General features: G+C 40.3%; 1 protein-coding gene and 1 long non-coding RNA gene across 4 annotated transcripts in view; one reads left to right on the top strand and one right to left on the bottom strand.

Annotated features, from left to right (window-relative positions):
- Nucleotides 1-21,302, bottom strand: part of snupn (snurportin 1) — a 67,286-nt gene extending 45,984 nt beyond the window's left edge. The window contains exon 1 of one of the 2 annotated variants that reach the window (XM_042110188.1): nucleotides 21,181-21,302. The gene's annotated coding sequence lies outside the window, so the exon portion shown is untranslated. The remainder of the gene's footprint in view (nucleotides 1-21,180) is intronic. The other variant, XM_042110189.1, reaches the window with a different exon arrangement.
- On the top strand, nucleotides 13,744-14,308 carry LOC121723946. Of its 2 annotated transcripts, XR_006035098.1 has the most exons (3): nucleotides 13,744-13,777; nucleotides 14,025-14,135; nucleotides 14,266-14,308. It is a non-coding gene; the product is annotated as an uncharacterized LOC121723946 (long non-coding RNA). The 2 variants fall into 2 exon arrangements; XR_006035097.1 differs by lacking the exon at nucleotides 13,744-13,777 and having other exon boundaries at nucleotides 13,941-14,135.
- Nucleotides 21,303-22,175: the final 873 nt, after the last annotated feature.

The following is a 22,175-nucleotide window of genomic DNA, read 5'->3' as shown; positions in this document are numbered from 1 at the left end:
CCTCAAGGCAGCATGGGAAAACCCAGGCTAAAGGCAACTACAAATATTAGATCCGATGAATTAATGTGTGTGATGGTAAATGTTTAAAGACCTAATAGTGTTCTTGAGAATTTTCTGTGTCTCAATCAGTGACTGCTCAAGAAGATATGTCAGCCATGAGTTTCGCTTTGTTTATGTTGTAGCTACGCGCTTGTCTCATTGGCCTGGGGCGTTTGCTTAAAAAAAAAAGAACACGTCTGGAGGACGGTCTAAAAGTTGGATTATAGTGACACAATCGAGACAGCTGATGAGGTTCCCAATCCGTTTAACTTTTTTGGAGATGATATTGTGAGCTCGTATATGTGCGAATTCGGAGAAGAAGCGTAGATTGTGTTCTTTCCGTGCATCAATGTAGACAATTTCTTACTACCGCGAACTCTTGTCAAGGGAGTTCATTCATTTTGGGTGTCACCTATGACTTCAACAGATAGCCTGCTATGCCACCCGATGTAGGCCTACTATTATTGTTTTTAAATCAATGCAACTAACATTATGTGTAAAGCAACGCAATATAAATCGTAGCCTATGCAATTTATTATCCCGTCTGTTATGACATGTACAACAATGTTTTTCACAATTTGCGACGGAAGGTTTTGACAGAGCGCGTTAACGTAAAATAATAATAATATTGTCATCATCGCGAACTGTTGAGTAAGGGCGTCAGTCGTGTTTGTGACGCACAGACAACCTTGTAGCCTATTTTGCTTAGGCCTCACTTTTAACGACAGTAGGTTGTGAGTGTATGTTGACAAAAAATAACCATGCAATTAAAATAGTCAACTTAAAACTTGCCATTCATAGCACAAAACCATAACCAGTAGGCCTACCAGAACCTCGCATGTTAGCGTCATGGTTTGTGTGCGTCTATTTGGCAAGGCCAGCGGTCATGGATGCGTTGTTGCTAAAGGAAGGCACAGGTGTCAAAAATTTTACTTGGTGTTGAATTGCATAACAAGAAAAAAATCTCCCCTTTAAACACTTTTGGCCTGAAGTAATTAAATAAGAGTGTAAGTTAAAGCCTTTTTACAATATTGCTGCAGTAGAAAAGAACTGCAATGGCTAATCAGCAATGGTCAGGGATGGTACTGAAATATTGTTTTGTTCATCAGGAAAACTCAATCTCAATCAAGAACACTCTCAATTCGCCTTATTTACATGGCGGCCATTGGCGACTAAAACGAGGCTACAGTGGACACAAACCATAGGATTGTTATGTTCTATGCATTCACCTGTAGGTGGCATTAATTATATAGTAACTACTCGTGTACCCTGTAGCCTCGTTTTGGTTTAAACAATGGCCGCCGTGTGAATAAGGCGAATACACCCTTTACTTTGCTGTCTGCATCTTTTTGTACATTAAAAAACAATAGGTCGCGACCGCAAAAGGGGTGCTATCTCTATAGGTAGACAGGGCTCTACAGTGCGCTCATTTCACTCGCACATGCGAGTAAAAATGATGCCGTGCGAGTGCAAAAAAATATTTAGGCGCACTGGTGCGAATGACTTCTAACCATGTCAATGTTTGTCTACAAAATACACCGCAACATCGAGAAACATTACTGGTGCAAACCATAGAATCACGTCGCGAATGCAGCATAAAAACTACACATCCCATCAACGTTAGCAGTTTTGCGTTGTGACTCGCTAGTAGTCGCTTCTATCAAATCCATGAGCACGCAGAAAAAGCGGAAAGTTAGACTAGCCAGCCAAGATGCAAAGATTGAAGACATTAGTTCTTCTATCCACCGAATTCATTGGATATCGGAGGAACAGGATGAGATTCTGAGAATGCAGTGAGAGAAGGAAAGGTAACCTAACATGCCTTTTAGCCCAGTTGACGTATTGGCTGCAATATGCAAAATATAGCTGTAGCGAACCGGCACAAAAGTAGCCTCCCGTAATAATCCCATTTTATTCAAAGGTAGAACGCTACTGACAACTCCAGGCTTCCACGCATGCTTGTTTGTTTACACCGAATACAAGCTGAAGTGCAAAACGAAAAGTAGGCCTAACGTTTGCCTACTGCCCCTATCAATGCAGATATTTCAAATAAAAACTAAAAGTATATAACATATATCCTTGATTAGCCTATGTTGGGTTTTGTGGAAGAGAAAATTGACTGTTTTAGTAGTATTAGGCAGTATGCAGTCATTCTTAATATTCACAATTGGTGCACTGGCATGTTTAACTGTTAGCTGCAGTATAATGTTAGATTATGTGTAAGTTAAATACAGAACTGACTGTGCGCCCAAATTTTTGTCTGTGCTCCTAAATTTTTTAACTTGGGCGCACAAGTGCTCCTGAAAAAAATGTTAGTGTAGAGCCCTGGTAGATATGAACAACATATGACTTATGGCCTGAAAAAAGTTCAGTCAAATGATTGTTTTTTTCACTTTAATCCCTGACTTCCACAGTTACAACCTAGCAACCAATATAACAACCAATGAGTTTAACCTAACAACCAGCATAGCAACCACCACAACTAACCTAGGGAACAGCCTAGCAACCACTTTAAGTACCCTAGCAACAGCATAGCAACCACCATTACTACCCTAGCAACAGCCGAGCAACCACCACAACTTCAAACTAGCAACCAGCATAGTAACCACTTATTTTGGCATAACAACCAACATATGTACCCTAGCAACACTATTGCAACTTTATCTGCATTATTTGTTTTTACTCTGTACGATATTTTACGTCATATTTTGCATTTTCATGCACTGTATTTCCTTCAGGAAATGCTTTTCTAGTTGCATTTGATATGACAATATAAATGGCACTCATGTTAACTTGAAACAGAAGGACTGAAGATGTCAATGACATGTGATTGAACTCCACACGCTCAAATTTCACGAAGCAAATTTAAACAGTTTAAACAAATTTTGCACAAAAAGAATGCTGCACCTTTTTATCTCTGGTCGTATTAAGTAGACCATTCATGTTTGGATGGCTGTAAGATTATACATAATTACATGCTATGATCTTTCCGTACACCATATCTTGAGAATAAAACATTGTTACATGTGTACCGCTGTTACAATTGTAGGCTACCAGTTCTCCCCTACGTAGCTACCCTACCCAGTAAGCAACTGTTAGCCTAAGAAGCATCTAACCTCCGTGTTATTTTCTCTTGAAGTTGAGAAAATGCCTTTATATATTTAAGCATTCTTCTTAGAGATTATGTTGAGAAATATAACTTGTAGGAAACCAGGTAGGCCCTACGGACATGGTCAACGTGAGAAGACGTGCTGAAGGTGGGCTGAGCTCAACGTTGCGCTCCGCCCCACATTGAGCCCAGCCCCGATCTGCAAGCTGCAGCCAGGGGCTTCTGAAATGTGACCATTTTTTGGTTGCTTTTTCATTTTTGAAGATGTATGGATTTTCCTTAAAGCAAAACCAAAGAGTTTTTTTGTACCTTAAAATAATGTTTCCCAAATCGTTTCAGTGGTTCATCAACTTGTAACAGAGTGAATGGCACTTTCTGCATTCGCTTCGCGGCCCTCTATCAGCTATAACCGCACTATGCAAGTTTGCCGGATCAGGTAGCGGATCTGTAGTTCAATGGAATGAGACATGAGAAACTACAAATTTGATTTGCATCTGATGTTGCAAAACATCACACTTCATCATCAAAATTATGCAACATATTCTACCTTGTCTGTGGACATTATTTGCGAAGCCGGTGCTGGATAAACAAATAGTGCGTGCGACAGAGGGAACGTTTTGTGGTGTTGCTTCAAACCTGAAATTCAAGTAGTTTCACTGGAAAATGACATGTCAATAACGATTTTTGCCACTAGGGCGCAGCCATGTTTTAAAAATGCAGGTGCTACGTCATCAGAATGGTTAGCGTTTGTTCGTGGATGTTTTGTCCATTAGCGGACGTTCACTATTTCAATATGCCTACGCAAATTCTGTTGATGTTTGTTTTTGTGTTTGTACAAGAACAAGGGCCGCTGTAATGTAGCCTGTAGGCCTATCAGAGACAGTACTTAATTAGATTTAACTTCAGTCGCAATAATGTGTTTGGATGTTCTCGCACAACTTGTGGATTACCGCGACCTGAAAATGCAGTTGCATCGTTGATGAATTGGTGAATAAACTCGGGGGAGCGAACTTCTCATGTGTGAGTAAGAGGTTTCTTTTTGTAATTGAGTAGTATCGATGATTGCATTTGTTTCGCTCAAGTAGTAGTGGAAACTATATGCAGAGACTTGCGAACCTGGTGAGAACCTGTTGTGAGTACGCTAGCCTACAGTGGGCATCGCTTTCAAATGGCCACTTCAGTCGCGCATTACGAGGCGTGAAGCTGCGTGAAGCTTTAGTACCACTTTCAGCCACTGTGCGTCGCTCTGTCAGTAGCCTGACTGCCGCCCCTTCTGAAAAAGCAGGAGGCTACCTTTAAACATAATTGTTACTGAGAGGAATCCCAGCCTATGAATTCCATAACAAAATAAATCATGCATAATTAAACATTACCTCGATTAAGGCTACTTGGGTATGGCTTAAGGCTTGACTACACGGTGGTAGCAAAAATCGAAATCTGCTTTTGATAGCCTATCGGTGCCTCTCCACAAAACGAAAAAATATCTTAATTTGCCGTCTACGTTATTGTCAGTGTTGGGGGATAACACAACTACGCAAATCAAAACAGTGTCTTAATTTGCCCTACTTCTTGACTGCAATGTAGTTAATTGACTGCTTGACATGTCATTTTTATTTTTCTGTACAATAAACGAATACATCTGCTTTATGCCGCAGAATTACATTCATACTTGGCTGACTGCAGACGCGCCACTTCCCTCCCCATATTCCAAGATTAAGACAGTAGCCTATACAAAACGCACTTCATACCATCATAAAAATTCGTTAAAACGAATAGCTATTTGCAATTTGACAAAACACTGGTCCTCATTTTGCGAATGCGAGGACGATATGAGCCTGTTGCATTTAGTTAGATGTCCGAGTCACGCATAATGTTTGAAAACCACTGGCTCGTAATCACAATAATTTAACACACGACAGTTGGATAGCCTCCTTCATCATGTCCCCATGCCTACATTTTTGTGAGTAGCATAGAGATCGTTAAAAACAATAAAGTATGGCTCTCCGTTTGGGACATCGAAAACTTTTATTTTGAATATAGGGTAGACTACCGTCAGAGATGCTGACTTGGTAAGGCCTCGGAATAACACGTTATCTCCACTATCATCAGACATGCCCCTTGATCAAAGTGGGGAATGAAATAAAAGTTTGAGAACCACTGGCTTAACAAGTTACCTGCAGTCCAGAACACACAGAATCTGTTGCAATATTCTGATGATATCGGCGATGATATCGGCAAATGTTTGTTTTCCAAAGTAAGAATTTCACTTCACCATGCACCTTCGACAATGAATAGCTCATTATACTTGTTACTGTTAAACGTAGGCCTAACTGGCATCATTACAAACATTATTCTGTGTCCTAAAACTGGCATATTTTATGGCATTGTGTCATGTAAGTTTGTTGCAAAATCTAGAGAAATGTGTGAGGTGGTCAGCGGGGGACAATTGAGACACACATTGGATTGTGTTATTACTTGAACATTCCACACTATCCACAGCTGTGGTATCAGGGGCAGGAGGATTACCGGTACTGTTAGTACAGGCTTTATATAAAATTCTTCAACAGAAGGCCTCGAATGCAGGCTTGCCCAAAATAAAGGCCTGTGGTTTGCGCAGCCTACAGTAAATAGCAGACCCGCCACAATGTGCGGTATGATGCTTTTTTACAAGCAAGATGTTTTTGGTGCCCTACGCACACTACATGTTCTTAAATAACAATGATCATCAGTAATATTCAACCATTAATTTGTGTAAATGGGCAAGCATGACCACCTTGATTGGCTGATTGGCTGATGATTGTAACACGGGCATGATTCCAAACACCTCCATTCCGATGATGAGCGACGTGACAGGTCGGAGAATGCGTGCGCTACACAAGTAGTGCGAAGGACGGAAGATGATTAATAACTGAATAAAAAGGGCTAGACTAAATGAATAAAGAGTAAGGCAAAACAAATAGCCTAGTAGCCTAATGAAACATAGGCCTATGGATTGATGCAGTACCTTTGCAACATTATTAAATTAATCTGTCACCATATGCCTAGGCTACGTTTGCAAAGAGGAGAACATTTTAATTTGATTCACAATGAAACGTTACATTTAATTTACATGTTAACAATGAGTAGTTTTGGTTGTTGTTGGTGGCGTTATTGCATCCCTTTTATGAATGCAAAATTGTTCCCTCGCGATTGGAAGCTCCAGTTGCCACATAGGCTACGCATTTCAAAACAACGTAAAATGCCACAAAAAGCTGTTTATGAATAGGTCTTAGTGAGTTAGGAGTCCTTTCGACACTTCTTTTAAGTTGTCCCAGACTTAGGTGCTACTTTTAGGTCTAAAATGCTTCGTGAATTAGTTTTTGTGGAAAAAATTAGGAGTCCTAAAGTTAGACACGCCCATTATTTTTAGGAGTTGCTCCTAAATTCGCCAGTTAGGAGCTACTTTTAGCCTTAAAATTCTTTGTGAATACGGCCCCTGAATAAAAAGTCCTAACCTAAATGAATCAAGAGTAAGGCAAAACAAATAGCTCAGTAGCCTAATGAAACATACGGATTGATGTAGTATCTTTGTAACATTATTAAATTATTCTGTTACTATGCCTACGTTTGCAAAAGAGAACGTTTTAATTTGATTCACAAAAATGTTACATTTAATTTACATGTTGACAATGATTAGCCTAGTTTTGGTTGTTGTTGGTGGCGTTATTGCATGTTAGTTATGCCTACAATGCAAAATTGCTTCCTCACGATTGGAAGCTCCTGTAGCTGCATAGGATTTCAAAACACGGCAAAAAGCCGCAGGTTTGTGAATAGGTCTGTGAGTTAGGAGTCCTCTCGACTTCTTTTAAGCTGTCACAGAGGTGGGAAGGTGTGATTTGTTGGGGGCAGGGCAGGATTAACTGGGCACAAATGTCTGATGGCCTCCCTTCCCCCCAGCCAACGTGAATCGGGTGGTCAGTTAATAGGCCTATATCGTGAAGATTTTTTTTTTCCTGCCATCTAAGGCACGAGCGCATCTGTGAGGCCAAGCCTCACCAAGTAGCTTGTTTGTTTACAACTAACATTCCATTTAATTAAATTGCTTTATAGGCTATGCCGAAATAGTTTTCAACATTTTGAATATTAGTGTCGGGTGAATTGAAATGTTCTCAAAGTAGCCTTATGGCTGAAAGCTTTTACATTACATTACATTACATTACATTTGGCTGACGTTCTTTTAGCCAAAGCGACTAACAACATGGTAAACAGTTTAAGTTTTAGAGCAATTCTCAACAATTTTAGGACAATTTAAAAACATTAGAGTACAGTAAGAATAAGTGCATCAGTGAGTGCTGTTTTTAACAGTTACTTGTCAGTTTAAGACGGCTGGTGAGTGCTAGGATCAATAAGACTTGTTGTAAGTGTTGCTATGAGAGGAGATGTTCTCTAAAGAGCTGGGTCTTCAGGAGTTTTTTGAAAATGGAGAAGGATGTCCCTGCCCTTGTAGGAACTGGCAGTGTGTTCCACCAATGAGGAACAACAGATGAGAAAAGTTTGGATTGGCTTGAGCGTACCGGTGGTAGAGCTAGACGTCGTTCGTCTGAGGAGTGCAGCGGTCTGGAGGTAGCGTATGTCTGTATGAGGGCATTCAAGTAGGTGGGAGCAGAACCGGAGACTACCTTGTAGGCAAGCGTTAGAGCCTTGAATTTGATGCGGGCCGCCATAGGTAGCCAGTGTAGCTGGATGAGCAGCGGGGTAACATGTGCCCTTTTGGGTTGGTTGTAGACCAGGCGCGCCGCCGCGTTCTGGATCATCTGAAGTGGTTTCACTGCGCAGGCTGGGAGACCTGTCAGGAGGGCATTGCAGTAGTCGAGTCGTGAGATGACTATTGCCTGAACCAGAAGTTGGGTAGCATCTTGAGTCAAGTAAGTCCTGATTTTCCGTATGTTGTAGAGTGCAAAACGGCATGACCGGGCGACTGAGGCAACATGATCTGAGAAGTTTAGTTGGTTGTCGAGAATAACTCCTAGATTTCTTGCAGTCCTGGTAGGTGAAACAGACAGGGAGTCAAATTTGATGTTGATGTCGTGGTGTATGGTAGGTTTAGCTGGGAGGACCAGCAGTTCAGTCTTTGAGAGGTTCAGCTGGAGGTGGTGTGCCTTCATCCATGTAGCTATGTCTGAGAGGCAATCCGAGATCCGTGCTGAAACCAAGGGGTCATCAGGTGGAAAGGACAGATAGAGCTGTGTGTCGTCTGCATAGCAGTGGTATGAGAAGCCATGCGAACGGATAATCTGTCCCAAGGAGGTGGTGTAGATAGCAAAGAGAAGGGGGCCCAGCACTGAGCCCTAGGGGACCCCTGTGGTGAGATGGTGAGGTGCAGATAGCTGACCAAGCCATGATACATTAAGGAAAGCTGCTTGGGATCCCCCGTCAAGCAATATAACCATACAAACGCGCTTTCTGCACTCATTGTTTCAAAAGGAGTAATTTCGGCTTTGTCAGAACTGAAGAGCTGTGGAAAATAAATTAACGCAATGCAACACAACACAGACCCTGCTTCTTTCGCGTCAGTCACTGACATGAACGAAACACAGAACCCGTTTCTCTCACGGCAGTCACTGACAGTAGCCTAGAATAAATGCATGGGGAAAAACACTTCCCCATGACAAAGACATCGTAAAACACTGAAAGTTAATATTTTGTCACTAGCAACATACAAAACGCGCTTCCTGCACTCATTACAGAATTACGCATAGGCTACTTGGAACATAACACATTTGACAAAGAACAGCTTTGTCAAATGTGTTATGTTCCAAGTAGCCTATGCGTAATTCTGCTTCATAAAGTTGAACAAATACATTTGCTTATTTCACAGAAAAATATAAATAGCCAGTTAGGGTCTACAGTCTAGAGTTGGTAAGTTATGGTAGGCCAACTTGGAGTGAACATACAAACAGGGGAAATTCTTTCTCTAGTAGCTGAGTAGCCTGATGATACAACAATTCTGTCGGACGGTCATTGAACAATTTCTAGCAGGCAAGGGAGGGTCATGCAACTTTTGACTGAAGCACTCAAAATTCCTCCGGTGGCCCCTTCAATAAATAATGAACAGTCCCTAGATTGCTGCTGGGCTATATGTCTTGGTTCATGTCTGTTAACAACTCATTGCCGTCAAACGCCTATTTCACTGTTGCATCCATTACAAACAAACATGCAATGGATTGGGAAGAGCACAAAATGCTCTACTGAATAAGCACGAAGTCAAACCTTTAAATGAAAAACACTCTTTAATAATCAAAAAAAATAAACTGCTGCTGAAGTAAACTTGTGACCATCAAAAATCGTTTATCGCCTGTAACTCCGTGATAACAGGACGTAACAGGAAGGCATTTGGCTGAGCAACGGAGGTTAATATGCTCTATATTTTGTCCAAATGATGTCTTTATCATCGTTGCACTCGGAGAAAACCAGAATGTTTAATTTGTCCTGCGTTTCTTCTACGGCTGCAAACGGGATTCACTCGCAGTTAACCAAATATTTCTTTATTAGGGCAGGGCAGGCATATTTCTGGCTATTAAATTATTTCTAAACCAGTCTGCTAAAGTTTGTAGTGAAGTCTGTGTAGGATTTTCCAGGCTCCATTTCTTTTTACGAGACACCCTGCTCACTTGAGACATCTGCCAGTTGTTTGGGTCGTTGCAGCGTCACTGAAAAAATCCAAATTAAAGTTCCGTGATTCCGCGCGCGGACCGCGAGTGAAGCTGGCCAAGTCGAAGCACTGCCCACTGTACGTCTGACTTGTGTAGGCTACTCTGTAGTAGCCTAGGTCTGTGATTGTGACAGGCATGGTGTTGTGGGTAGACGTTGTTTATGGACTGTAGGCTAGGCGTCTGAGTTTTTATTTGTTTATGTAAGCGGACATAAAATAACATGCTGTTCACTTTAAGTAAATAAATGCACGAATGTGCCGCTTGTAGCAACCAAAGATTTTAGGGTTCATGCTATGCTAGTTACAGCTTGTTATGTTATGCTAGTACTGTATCGCAGCTTCTACCATGATAATACATTGCAGAACAACTGAGTATATGTAAAGATTAGTGTAGTCCCAGTGTTTCAGCTCGGATGTCCCTCAGCGACTAAATTGCGAACTCCAACGTCTCGCTCTAATGACAGCATTTGGCACGTAGGATTGGACGTGATGTATCTTATTTTGGATGAGATGTCCCAGGTTCATTTCCTGGCAGCAGACACTCTCCATGTGTGCCATGTCAAACCCCACATAAGCACCACTGATTGTTTTCTGTACCCTCAGATACACCTCTCTCTCGATCATCTATTTCTCCTCCAGTCAGGCTCTGTGGGGGGCACTAAAACTCCCACTGCTCTTACTGGCTCAAAAGCATAGGCAATTGGATGCCTGCCCTCATTGGTGGGTCTATTCCATTCGTCCATATCCATTTTTTTGAGGCAGTAAGCCAACTGTGAGGCTATGACCGCCGCTATGTAAACAGCATAGAATGTTGTACCAACCATTCTTGTGATGTCATCATTTTCTGAAAACAAAGATGCCGGCGCACAGCTGAAATTAATGCAACTTGTTTGTGCTTTATTCTGAATAACAGGTCATATTTCTGACTTTATTTGTATTTATGGTATATTTAAATATTTAACTAGTGCTATAGACATCTGTTTTATTTGACTGCTTCATTTCCACTTTAAGCATACAATCTGGCTCTCTTAAGACTACACATCCTGTTCAACTGTTTCCTCTACCCACAACTGTTTCAAAATAAAAGTCCCCACTATATAAATTCCCTAACCCTAACTATTTAACTGTTCAGCTATTCCAACTGTCAGTTATCATCAACTATGCCTCCAGCCTACTATATTAAACCACCAACATAGCAACCATTGAAATTAAGCATCTATGTCAGTTTCCGTAGCAACCAACATGATTATACTAGCATACCACTGTAACTTTTTTATTTCTGATAGTAGCCCCCATGGACACCCTAGCAACAACCTAGCAATGACCTCAAGTACCCTAGCAACAGCCTAGCAACCATTCACAGTTAAAACCTAGCAACCAACATAGCAACCAACATATCTACTCTAGCAACAGTCAGTTGTCATCAACTTTGACTCCCGCCAACTGTTTCCTCTGCCCACAACTGTTTCAAAATAAAAGTCCTCACTACAATAGTTTACATTTAAATAATTTAGCTATTTAAACTATCCAACTATTTAACTGTTCAGCCATTCCAACTTGTCAGTTGTCGTCACCTATGACTCCTGCCAACTGTTTCCTCTTCCCACAACTGTTTCAAAATAAAAATCCTCACTACAATAATTCACTATTAAATAATTTAACTATTTAAATTACTCAACTATTTAACTGTTCAGCTAATCCAACTGTCAGTTATCACCCGCTATGCCTCCAGCCAACTATATTAAACCACCACCTACCTAGCAACCAACATAGCAACCATTGAAATAAAGCATCTAAACTTATGTCAGTTTCCACTGCAACAAACATGATTACCCTAGCAACCGTCAAAGAAACAGCTTTATTTAGCATTGCAACAACCAGCCTACCTAACCAAAACCATTGTAACTATCTCTACATTATCTGTTTTAACTTTGTATTTTACATCATATGTTCTGCATTTTCATGCACTGGTAATTTCCTAGAAATTACATTTTCTAGTTTGAACATTGCAATACCCACCCAACAAACCCAGAGAAGGCTTGGTAGATGTTTTGGATAGATGACAGCACCTTGTAACCGATTAATAGCCCAATTCTCAGTTGTGCAATAAAAGCAGTATCATCATAGCAGTATTATCATACCATCGATAATCGTTCACATTTTACTATAGGCCAGTGGTCGCCAACCCGTCGATCGGCCTGTATCTTTAGGACTTGCCCATTAGATCCCGAGAATAACAGGAAAAATAAAAGCACAGTCACCAAATTCCCACATGTTCGCCAACGTTTACAGGGCCTAGATTTCAGCGCGGGATTGCGGGTATAGCGCAGGATTTATTCAAGACCCGCAACTCTAGCCACCATAAAGCCTACTACATACTCGCCGCACCCGACCGGTAGCGCGACAATGTGACGTCAAAATGACGTAGATCTCTCAGGCGCGCTAGGATTTTGGCCGGGTAGCGCACGGTAGCGCACCACTCTATTTTTTTCAGCTGAGCGCGACAAACCGTTAGATGGACTAGTTCAAGGGCAAGCGAGAGTTGCAGTGTTTTGTTACAGTTGCAAATTAATAGTTTACTGGATAAGTTAACAAAGTTACCAGCGAGAGTTGCAACACATGGAATTAAGAGGAAAGAATAGAAACAATTTATTTTAAACCAAAGGATATCTACTAAGACCTGAACAAAATCTCTTTCCACTTTAGGAAATTACACAAACGCAGCCAGCTGCTAGCTAGCTAGCCAGCTAACTAAAATGTTTAAATTATTAAAATTTCCCTCGGGATGACTAAAGCATCTAACTATATATCCATCTATCTATCTATCTATCTATCTATCTATCTACCTGCACACACCTTGGAAACCAGATGATAACTTAATGATGATGGTAGTTGTGAATAGCAGCAACCAAAGTCTGAAGTACCATCAGGCTACACTCTCAAAAATAGGGGTACGGTTGGGGTACATTTTTGTTCTTTTAGGTACAACTTTTGACCCTGTACCTTAAAGGGAACAAAATTGAGCCCCTAAAGTACTAATATGTACCGTTCCTGGATCATTAATGTACCTTTTCGCAAAGGGACCATATTTGTACCTAAGGGTACAAAAAGTGCATGGCCTGTCACTCAAAAGTTGTTGGGGGAGGAGATTCGGGACGGGAGCAACCGTTATTTTTCCCCTTAACTTTGTTCATTTCACACACCAAGAAATGGAGCAACTTTCAGTGAGGAGCTTGGTGTGAGAAAACACATGTGCAGGATGGAATAATCTTTGTGGAAGAGGAGGCAAAGCTATTCATAGGTAAGGTGTAGTTGCAATTTATCGAAATTCGGTTTGTAAATTGTAAATAGCCTACTGTTACAGTAATGGAGTCAGATTGTTGGCTTAAAGGCTAACATTAGCATTCGCTAGCAACTTAGCCTAGGTTAGCTATGAATTCAGATATTTTTAAATGGAGTTCAAACTCCTTCAATAACACATGTGTATCCATGTCAAAGTTTTTGTGGAAGCCAACTAGCAATCATTATCCTAACTAGCTTAGCCCATAGATATATGAGCATATCCTAGCACTGTTAGCCATACATACTTGCTAACTTCCCTGAAAGGCTGGTTTAATATCAACGGTAGTGCAGGTGAAAGAAGCCTGGTATGTGCATACATGCAGTAAGCATGATAACTCTCAACACTGTCGTTTTGTTTAGGTGAAAATGAATTAGTTGAGTTGCCTATGTTCACCAGAACATCCTGTTTGTCATTGCTTATCTAGTTAGAAGCTAGAGGGAGCAACTCAGAACCATTCTATAATGTTATAAAGTTACTCAGAGCTTGATAATGGTCTAACGTAAATCTAACGTTAATCCTTCTCACAGATACCCACCAAGGCAGAATATGGCCACTTGGAATTAAGTTTACCTTTCCTAAAGGATCTAATGGCTACGTAAGTTACCCAACTTGGTGTTTTTTTGTAATGGTATTTTTCTTATTGATGTTAAATACATATAGAAAAGTATTGCATAATAAATTATGCAAATTATAATAATACAGACAACTTTTATATATATTTTTTGTCCAATAGCAATTTATACAGTATATTGGTTTAGATTATCTTTGTGCTATTTCATTGTTGTGTCATTTTGTTTAATTATATTATTCTATTGCATGGCATTTGTCTCTCAAACACATAGTGGATTAGGCAGCTTTCGTTCATGAAGATACGGTGAAAAGGAGTAAGGAGAAGTTTGGGAGAGTCAGCCGGTCCATGGAACTTGTAATGACTCAGCGCTGATCTATGCCAGGTGAGCAGATTGATATAGTTACTGACATGTATTAGACAAGGTATTTTACACAATCTGTCTGAGGCTATTTATTTGTGTGGTTGAAAAAAATCTTATTCTGAGGTTTGTGTTTGCATTTTGCTGCCAACAGATGTAAAACCCCTGCTGTCATTGGTGAGGCTACCACTGCTATTGAAAATATGTGTACGTCCTGTAGATCAAGTAAGGTTCCAGTCTAAGTCAAAGTGGATATATGCAGAGGAACAGAAGTTGAAGAGGGGAAAACAGCAGCCTCCACTGCTGTTGACCTTTACTTAGCACACTCTCCTGAAGAATATGTTGGATTTCTGCCAGTTTTTGAAATTGAACTTTGGTGCCTTTTGAGACTCTTGCCTTTTTAATGGCTCGCCTCATGATTGGAAGGATTGGAGTGTATTTTCTGATTGATTGATTGATTTATTGGTGAGGTAATGAACATTGTAACAATATATTGTACATTTTTACAGGCTTGCTAATATTTCCCAAAGGCTTGCACATTGTTTTCTGAGATACTACTCTAAAATGTCGCTATATGACTCATTACATCACACATATCGTTCACTCAATTCTATGGTGTATGCACTGTGAATGAGATCTAAGATCATAGCTACTAAATTACTGCAAGGACTTTGTTAATTTTGCAACGTGTAATGGTTATGGCAAGCAGATACTGTATTTTCATCACTTACACGAGTATTAACATGAACTTGAAAGCATACAAGGTTTGTTGGAGTAATTACTAACTCAAATATTGGTATTTTATAGATCATATAAAGGTGTTATTAGTGCTATCGTGCAAATTAATATATTTTTTTCCTTCTGCGTATAAACACCATGTGGCTACTCAGGCAAAATATTGTAAACCAAAGTGTTTTATTATTTACACTTACATTAAGAGTCATAACATGTTTTACATGAATATGTATATTGATATGGATATAAGATACTTTGATGTTTTGATATGAATGTGTTTTTAATATGAACATGTTAACATTTATTGTACCTGTATTTATGTGAAGTATTGTGTGTAATATCCCCCCAGAATAAACATTTAAATGTACTTATTGGTTTTGCATATATTTTAGTTATACCACCTTAAATTTTCACTAGGGTTGTACCCTTGAAGTACAGAATAGTGCCTTTTAAGGGTACTATGTGATAATGATATATACAGGTACATTTTAGTCATTGCAGGTACACAAGTGTACCTTGATGGGTACAGATGGCTAGGGTACACAAATGTACCTGCATTCATGGGTACAGTATTGTACTTCAAAAGGGTACTGCCCCAGCGACAAGCATTTGTACCGACTTAGGTACACACTGGTACTTCCATTTCTTAGAGTGTAGCTAGTGTTTCTTATGTTTCTTACTGCAGCTTCTTCTACTGTGTAACGTAGTTAGCGTTAGCCTTTTCACAACAGCGACACCTCTGTTCAGGAGAATGTTGCAACTAGTGTCGCGACCACCACGCGCGAGTATAAATGGTTACGCCGCTACCGTGACGTCACATTGTTGCGCTACAGGTCGGGAACGGCGAGTATGTAGGGCGCTTAATGCGAAAAAATTCCTGCATACATTTTAGAGCGCTGTCTGATAACGTTAATCTAATAATGGAGCGGCGTGAATGCAGGACCGGACGGACCAACTTCTGACTTGAACCGAACGTAACCCCATGCAGACACACTTTGCAGGTGCGCGCTCTCTCGCTCTCTCTCTCGCAACATGACTCATCACCGCTGAAGTCAAATTATGCTAGGTGCTTCTACATCAACTGCTAACTGACAGAAAATAAAAACGAAAGTTTAGCGATCAGGAACTGTCAGGAATTTGTTCTCCATGTGAAGAATGTAATCGATTGCAGACATGCACAGACAGCTACAGACACGGAGCGCATTGTAGACCTAGACTTAGGTTACTTTCACTTTCTAGAGTGCACATTCATTATGTGAAAGATGCTTCATACTAAAACAGCGATCAAACATTATCAAATTAATCATGACATGTTGTCACAAACACTTACTCCAATTAGAAAATCAAAACCAAAATAATGTAAAGACTATTTTAAGTGTTGTTATCTCATTGACGCCTGTATAAGGGGGTGGAGGATGTGATATTTTTGACCTGATACATTTGCCTAAATAAAACGTCTTAAATTGGAAGTATTTTAGCTTTGATTCTCTTTTGATGCTTCAAGGTAGATCTTGCCTTTGTTCAGGGCAAGGTCAGGGATCTTGGGCTCAAAAAGGTTGTTGACCACTGCTATAGGCTAATAACAACCACTGCCCCTCAGCTGGAGTTGCAGAGGAGTCTCCAAAGTACAGGGAGACAGAACGCGAATGACTTGAGTATGAAGATCACAATTTTTGAAAAGGGGGAAAAAAGATGAAGACAATGAGTAAAGGGCGATGCTAGAGTTGGAGGAATTGTGTCTTGGTGCTGTAAAGGAGAACGCGAGAATGACTGCTGCTGACTCACGTAGGCTCACAAGTAAGAAGTATAAATCAGCCTTAAAGGAAAACTATGCAGTATTGGCAATTTCCTTACTGGTTTTTTCTTCGGTTTTTGCTTATTTTTCGCTTGCTCCGTCATGACGAATGTCTGAGAAACTCCATCGCTACCTTTTTCTAGCCGGTGCCTGGTGTGTATGTGTATTTGAATGCAGTAAAGCAATCCGTTACACTCGTTATACTTCCTGACACTGAGGCCGTCGGCCCGCCGGCCCACAATTGCAAGGGTGGTTTTTCCACCCACAGGTGCTAGGGGGAAGCGAGACGGCCACCATTCAACCCAAAAAAAGTAATATAACCATTCCAATGACTCTGAAGCTGGTAAATGAAGGTAAATCAAGCTAAAAAAACTTGCATATTAAGCTAAAAAACCTGCATAGTGTGCCTTAACTTAACTCAACTTAACTGCATTAAGATGTCCACACGAAATGCAGCCTCATTTTTGTCAGAAGTTCGTATCAGCAAATGTGGTTTGGGAAACGGGGACACAGAAGTGAAATAGGTTAACCTGGTCTATTTGAACATTGCTGGTAATCTTAAGTGATATCATACAAACCTTGCGAAGAATGTTTCTGATCTATCACGTTGCGCATGATATTAATTGAATCTCAATGTCGCGCAATAGGCTAAATGTGGTTATCCAATAAGCTTAGATTCATAACTTCAATAATTGTCATTAGCCTATATTAATTGTAACAAACCGCTGCCTCTGGAAAATAAACGAACAGTAGGCCGCAGATACATTGAAAGCACCATTTGAAGCCATCCCGAGGTGACGGGGAGCTGTAGAGTTGGAGTCTCCGATGCACAGGAGGACATTACGCTTAACTCAGGAACTTTACAATACAATCAATCATACCAAACCAGAATAAAATGTTATCAGATTCTGCTACAATTTAAATCCATCCCTCCACACATGTTGCATTGATTGAGAATGAACGCTCCCTGGGGGTGTAGCCTGGGCGCTCTGCTGGTTTTGACCCATGTGCAGAAAGTTTAAGGTTTTTCAACAGTGACGCTGCACAAATAGCTTTAGGCTATATTAGATGCGGGCTACTACCGCTTTAATGGTTAACACCTCTCTCCGTGTCCTGAATACACTGTAAAAAAACGCGATCTCTGTGGACAGCCTAGGCTCCAAAAACGGCAACAAAAACAACCAGCTAATCACAGCAGAGATGCGCGTTTAGAAGAGTTTCAATTGCACGGGAGCAGCGGGGGAGGAAGTAGCGAGCTAGCTCTCTGTTTTGTTTGAAAGTCAACAGAAGTGACGTTACCCAGCATCGCTTAGAGCACCCTTTAAAACGCCAAACTTAGATTTTTGCTACCCAAGAGCTAACTTGCAATACAACCTGCCATCTCCTTATATGGGCAAAGATGGCAGCTTTTTTGTAACTTCAGAGGTCTATAATTCTCAAGGGGGCAGGCGAATTCCCAGAAGTAGAAGAATCGACGTAGGCTGGAGGGACCACCTCTCTGCTAACTCCCATAGAAGCCCATTCATTCTAGGATTTTTTTGAAATACCATAACTTCATATAACATATATCCTGTGCCGATATTGTAGCTTCTGTGTAATCCACATAAACACTACAAAGGCAAAACAGACTCCACTACCTCGTCCGTAACGTTGGTTACCCGTAAGAAAAATGGTTAGCTTGTTCGGTTGGAGGGAAGCTAGCTTTGACGTAATCTCTCTTTCGCGCTGTAGGGAGATAACCGTATTGTTTGGATAAGAAGCTCAGTCCACCTTACTGTCTATGACGGTAACTCATAAGCAAAACCTAGCATACACGACCGTATGTTAAGGTAAAGCATTACACAGAGTCAACCTAATAATAATAAAAAAGTAAACCTAATTTAAAAAAAAAAAAACGGCACTAATCATTTCAGAGGTTTTCGATGGATTGACCGTAGGTCGGAAAAGTGGAAAGAAGATTAGCTTCAAGGCTATAACTTTTTTGTTTTGTTTTAGCATGACTGTTTTTGAAGATGATCATGTATGGTAGCTTTACATTAACACGACTTGGTGAGGATGATATTAATAATAATACATAAATAAATGTTTAACTTTGATGATTTTGAAGGCGAAGGAAGTGTGAGAAGAATTTCTGTGTCTATCATATGAGTTACAAGATTCAGTTCTATGGCTAACGTCACGAAGTTAAGTGTGAGTCTGCGCAGTACTGGGGGGACCAACTGAAAAATCATTCTATTTGATTCAGTGCCCTCCCATTGAAAACGACGGAGTCTGTTCGTCCATAGGGAGGGAAAGTAATCTCATCGCCATCTAGTGGTTGCGTTCCTAGAGTTTAGCGGAGTGGATGGGGTTTTTTTTTAGAAAAAATATATCTCGGTGCACATTGGGATCTTAATTTAATGCCTTCCATATGTTAGGCACTGGGGTCACCTCTATTGCTTCAAGTGGTCATACCTTATTTTTAGGATCAGTTGAATTGTTTTGAGTTTTTGTCGTAACATGGTGATAAGGAACTACAGCTGCATGTGACATCACATGTTTGGGCGCTTAATCTCTAACTGATCAATATGCAATTTGCTTAACTGGCTTAACATATTTTTGTAATAACGGAATGTGATGTAAACCGCGTGGTGATAACCTTTATGTCAGGACAACTGGTGTTGTGCTTCTACTCACATGAAGAGCTAGCTGTAAGTGTTAAGTGTCAATGCTAACCAGGCTAATAAACAAACCATGCTACCGTGAGTAACGTTGAAGGGTAAAGGTCACGTGACTTCTTTTGTAGTTCGTTTATGAAACAAAAGGAGCAATTTCGATTTTCTTAAATAAGGCAAAATAGGGTCTGACATTTTCACAGTTAGAATATTATTACTGTATAGACACTGAAAAATATTTTTGGTGGATAACATCGCTGATTTGGCTTCACAATATTTTTTTTTAAAATAGGTCTATGGGACTTAACATTGGAGCTGCTCTTCGATAGGAACGCAACCACTTGGGGCGCTGGTTTTCACTTTCCCTCCCTATTTCTTTTACTGTCTATTATAATTCTACTCTCAACTTTGGACGAATGAGGTGGCGACACATCATCTATGATGACGTAATCGTGTATATCTGGTAAGTCATGCAGATCTAGTTGTATTGTTGCCATGGGAACTCATTTGTTTACATACATTGTCCAAGCTAATACGTTAGACCGGCACATCCGGGAACTTGACTCGTGACAAACGTTCCCGCCCCTTTCGGGGGGAAAACAAACAACCCCTCTCATTAACTCCAACGCAAATTAGGGTCAATAAACGTAATTCGTACAGAAATCGCAGGAGTAAATAATAACAAAAAATACCACAAATCAATATGACCACTCAATACATAACCACTTTGCCGGTCGTTGACCGTGAAAGATACCTACAAAAGCTTAATTCAATTAATATAAAAACATGTCCCTTCAGTCTCCCGAGTACGAAGTGGTGCAACAACCCCACTCAGTGACCAGAAGTGTTATACGGTCTTCTCTTCTTATGGCTTGTAGCCATAATTTTCTTCTGTCAGGATTTTTTTTGAGGACATGGTAGGCAAAAGAAACTCAGGGAGGGGTTCTTAGCTGTGTGGTTGGTACATGTCTACCGGTTCACTCTGACTTGTTCTGAGGGAATGTTTTCCCCTCAAAAGGGGCATGGCGCAAACAACCTGCTCTGTGTGACGCGGGTCCGGTTGTAAGAATATCACAGTGTTGCTGCTCCGTCTGAGAATATGTAACAAGAGAAGCCTAATGTAAAACGAAGGTTTAGTAGATGTAACATGTTTCACGCATTTTGGGATAAACAAGACCCTCGTCAACATCAACAGATGTTAGCATAATCAACACCCCACCTCAGCTAAAACCGCCAAGCAAACAACCAAACAAACCAACCAAATGTTTTAGCGCCCTAGCTTCTAGAATCTTTGCACACAACCAACAACGTTTGTTTTGGGCACGGCAATCAACCAACACACCAAAACAAAAGAACTAATGCTAGTTCTACTGATTAGGCTTTGTGGTCCACTGAAAATGTGCCTCACTGTTAGGTCCATCTTCAGTGATCATGCATAATGTAATGTTTATTGTTGTGCTAAAATGATTAATAGAAACTAGGCTAGAACGTTAGGCCTACTTTGGCCAGAGTTGCATCATGCAAACTTTTTCAAAGTCACAAAATGTGATGATGATTAAGTTAGCGTTTTCAAGCTAATGAAGCTAACGTAGGATGTTAGCTATCGATACTAGACAAAATGTGTACCAGGATACTGCGGGAGAAATAAAGTGGTAAGGTAAATTGGACAGTTAAGTAAAACCATTGACAGCATTGTGTTCAGAAACAAGCAACCCCATCTACATTTTGGATCCAGTGTTATGCTCTTGGCGTTAAGTTAGCGCTATGAATAGTCTTTCCTATGTGCTAACGTTAACGTTATTTAAGTCTCGCAGCCAGAAAACAAACTGTTGAGAAGCAATACATATAGAAGCTATGCTGGCCTAGTATTACTAGTGTTACTAACCGAACAATACGTTTGCGTTCTCCTCAGAAGTCCTAGCTCCACAGGACTCACCAGAATCAGAGAATGTCTGCCAGAATAGCAGCGTGAAACTAGCGACAGTAAAGAAAATTCCAATATGACAGCCATTCGCTAATCCTTCAAAATAAAAGTCAGACCCTATTCATTACTTTTTCTATTCATGAAGAAGAAATGTATTCATTTAAAACTTTATCGTGTTACCAAAGGTAGAGTAAAGTTTGAAAATAAGTAAATAAGACATTTAAATCGAAAATACAGTGCTATATTACTTAAGGTTGACAAGCACTATTGAATTTCAAATTGTGTGGCTGTGAAAACAATATTGTGCATTTTTAAAAGGGGGTGAAATGGAATCCGTATAACATGTCCTTTCAGGAAATATATAGATATATATACCAAATTCGCTTTTGTAGGTACCAGGCCATTCTAAGTTTGTACAGAGTCAATTGACAAACAATGTTGAACTTCAAATTGTGTGGCTGTGAAAACAATAAGTTGTGCATATTTAAAAGGGGGTGAAATGAATAAAAATTAAAAATAAAAAAACCTCCCGTTTTTCACGTCAGTTTGCGCCCCACCTGGCATGTCTCCGCGACCCACAGTTTGAGAAACGCTGTTTTACCCTCTCTGTCTCCACTCTGGAATATTTTGTTAATGCGGAGAAAATACGTTTTTAATGTGCAGTGCAAATGCAGAAGTTAAGTTACCAACGTGGGATAGAGAAAACGTTTGAAAAAGCATATGACTTAGATCTTTTTTTCGCGTACCCCCTGAAATCAGTCCACGTACCCCTGGGGGTACGCGTACCCCAGTTTGACAACTGTGGCATTAAAGCATAGCCGAGATGTTAGCCCACTTCCTGTTTGGTGGCTTCATCGCCATATTTGATTGGCTGTCACAGGCCAACAAAAATGAAATTAAAAGATCTGACAAGTATCGTTTGTACGGCTCGGTCTGAAGATCATCTCCGACAAGTT

The sequence above is a fragment of the Alosa sapidissima genome, chromosome 11 (assembly GCF_018492685.1).
Source record: "Alosa sapidissima isolate fAloSap1 chromosome 11, fAloSap1.pri, whole genome shotgun sequence".
Lineage (NCBI taxonomy): Eukaryota > Metazoa > Chordata > Actinopteri > Clupeiformes > Clupeidae > Alosa > Alosa sapidissima.
Note: the sequence above shows the minus strand (reverse complement) of the source record. Positions and strands in the feature narration are given on the sequence as shown.